Below are 3,510 nucleotides of genomic sequence, written 5' to 3' on the forward strand. Positions count from 1 at the left end.
CCTCCTCTGCGGTAATGACTTTCTTCTACCCCACCTTACAATTTCCCTTCTCTGACTACCATCTTTCTGATAGGATCTTTACCAAGCATCTGAAGGCTGCTTCTGATGTCCTCAGGCAGGAGTGTTGGTGCACAATTCCAAGCACATCACAAGGATCTAGGAGACAATGATGGGTTTAGAACATCCTCGTGCGGACAGGTATCCAGCTGTCTTTGAAGGAAGGCCAGCCAGTCTTTTTACTCAGATTGTGTTCTTAATTTGCAGTAGTTTGATGGGAGAGCTGATGGAGTGTAGGGTACCTGTCTTGAAATAGTGACAGCAGTTGTTGATTTTCTCTTCCTATAATGGACAACTTTAAAGAATATGTTCTGTGATTTATTAGGGTTTGGAGGAGTTATTAGGTCATTGGGGTTTGGAGAGGTACACATCAAAGGATCAGGAAGGACAGAGAAGCTGTATTGTAGCCCAGAAAAATCTATTTCCATTTAATACTAAAATCTGCCAAATAAAAATGACTGATTTTTTTTAAAGCCACCAGAAATGTACACAAGGATGTAAATCCATAGGGAAAGAACACAGTGAACTACTGAACTAAATCAGGATTGGATGGTCAAAGGGAGTTTCGTCTACTCCAATCAAAAGGAATTGTCACCTTGGAGTCATTCTTAACTATTTTGGGGTCTTGCATCCTCCATCCAGTTAAGCCGTTAGCAAATTCTATCAGATTAACCTTCAGAGAACATCCAGAATCCATCCACTACTCATCACCTCCACATCAACTGAGACAGTCCATTGTTTTCCAAAATTGTTAACCACGACTCATGGTAAAAAATATATTTTACAACATGACCCATTACACCTGAACATATAGAAATGAAGACTTCACCCAAAATTACTTTCTTCTTCTAAATGTGCTGTGCACTATTTTCTATTCCATTATATTTCATTTTTTGAAATGCTGGTCCCACACACCAAAAAATGCTGGTCATGGAATCAGGTACTAAGATGGAACTTGGGATGTAAGATTAGGGACAAACACCTGTGGGGTCAAACTGCAAGGCAGGCACTGTGAAGCCTCAGCCTACGAAGTGGGAGGCTGTGTGGTGCCTGTCAGTGGTCCCTGTCTGGCCTCCCTTAGTGGTCCAGTGGGGGCTGTCCTTGGGCCATGTGGGAGGCTGTCTGCTGACTGCACTCCCCAAAGCTGGGCAGCAAGTCTTTCTTGGAGGAGGACTGGTGGGTCACCTGGTTCACCACAGGACCCACTAAAATGATTCCAGGATCGATCAGTGAATTGTGAACTATTATTTAAATATTCTGACCTTTTGCCGGAGCCACAACAGCTTTACACTCACCTGTTTCCATTCTTGCCTTTCATTGTGTGTATATTTCACACATGGTAGCCAAAGCAATGCTTTAAAAATGCAGATCACATGTCCCTCCCTTACTCAGAATCTTCCTCTAATTTCCACTTAAAATCAAATCCCACAAATGGTCACTAAGCACATTGAAAGATGCTCAACATCATAATCATTAGGGAAATGCAAATCAAAACCACAAGGGAAGATACCAATTCACACGCATTCAGATGGTTATCAAAACAAAAGCAGGAAACAACAAGCAGTGGTGAGTATGGGAAGAAACTGGAGCCCTTGCACAGATGCTGTGGAAAACATTTCCTCAAAAAACTAAATACAGAATTACCACATGTCGAGCAGTCCCACTCTGGGAATACACCGAAAAGTGAAAGCAGGGACTCTAACAAACATATCATTACTCACGACAGCCAAAAGGTGGAAACAACCCAAATGTTCACTAATAAATGAATGGGTAAACAAAATGTGGCCTATGCATACAATGGAGTACTATTCAGCCTTAAAAAAAGAAGGAAATTCTGACACGTTATAACATGGATGAACCTGGAGGGCATTATGCAAATTGAAATAAGCCAGTTACTAAAGGACAAATACTGTATGATTCCACTTCTATGAGGACCTATAATAGTCATACTCATGGAGACAGAACGTGGGGTGGGGGTGGGGTGGCGTGGGGGTGGGGTGGGGTGGATGGGGTGGGGGTGTTTGATGGGGACAGAGTTTCAGTTTGGGAAGATGATAAGCTCTGGAGATTGATGGTGGCCGTGGTGGCACAATATAAATGTACTTAACATCACCAAACTATACACATAACAATGATCAAAAAGATGTTTTATGCTCTATTTTACCACACACACACACACACACAAACACTAAAAATCCAAATTCTAACCACAATCCCTGGCTGCTTCTTCAATCTTATCACCCACCAGCTCCTTCCTCTCACTCCCGGGCCTTTAGCCATGCTGGAGTCCCTGCTGAACCAGGACCACACCAAGCACGCACTTCTGGTCTCTGACTGGTGTGCTTTTTCCTTTCACAGGTCTCTGCTCAAACAGCCCCTGAAAAGCCTTCCTGAACATCTACTGTTGAGGGTGAAAAATAATTTTCCCTCCACCCTTCTGAGTTCTCGGCTGAGACCCCAGTAAGGAAAGATTGATTAACAAGAGAAAAACAAAAGAGGTTTATTAACATGTATACCTCGTGTATACCTAGAGAAAAGATAAAAATACGTAGAGATACTCAGAGAAAAATTAGTAACTCCCTGAGCTGGCTTAGAACTCAGGCTTAAATGCCACCTTAATAAGGAAAGGGCAGGGGAGATGAAGGCCTCCTGCGGGGAGAGTAAAAGGTTTTTAGGAAAGATGAATGGGCCCCTAGAAGAATAGGTTGGTGATAAAATAGCTGCACAAAGCTTGCCTGGGTGTGGCGTCCACTTGCATTCCCCGGGTGGGGACTTGCTGCAATTGACTTCCTTTCGGAGGGTCCGTCTTTAGGCAGATAAGGGAGTTCAGGGAAAGCTTCTCCCCACACTTGCTGTTTTCCAAGTGCCTACAGCTGAAAATAACCAAAACACCAAAGCAGCATACGTGGAGCGGCAAGTCCTGGACTCTACAGACACAGTTTAGGGCGTGTTCGGAGCCAGTGCCCGCAGAGACTTTATTTCGTTCACTGCCGTGAGCAAGCCCAGAGAGTAGTCAGTATTTGTTAAATGAATGTTTACCTTTCCTATAACGTATACACATATTCCTTGTATAACGTGAATTTTAACTTCAGAAGACAAAAACTTGGATTACTGAAATTCTGTGGTATGAACTCTTAGCATCCAACAGAAAAAAAAAAATTTGTACAAGGAGCGTAAGTATCCAAGGCTCCCAAGTCTCTCCTGCCGACGCCAACTAACACACACCAGCTCGTCTGAAGCACCGACTGCAAGCGCTCGGACACACCTGCGGACAGGACGAGCGTAACACCTCGGGTCCCGGGGAGCGCGCGACAGCCCCAGGCGCGGACCGCCGCCCACCCCGGACGGCCAGCACCAGGCTCGCGCGCCGGGGCACTCTGGCCCGCGTCTCTATGGTAGGAGCGGGAAAACCGGAAGTGGCCGCTGGAGGGGCGGGGCCGGGCCGGGGGCGGG

The sequence above is a fragment of the Hippopotamus amphibius genome, chromosome 10, assembly GCF_030028045.1.
Source record: "Hippopotamus amphibius kiboko isolate mHipAmp2 chromosome 10, mHipAmp2.hap2, whole genome shotgun sequence".
Classification (NCBI taxonomy): domain Eukaryota; kingdom Metazoa; phylum Chordata; class Mammalia; order Artiodactyla; family Hippopotamidae; genus Hippopotamus; species Hippopotamus amphibius.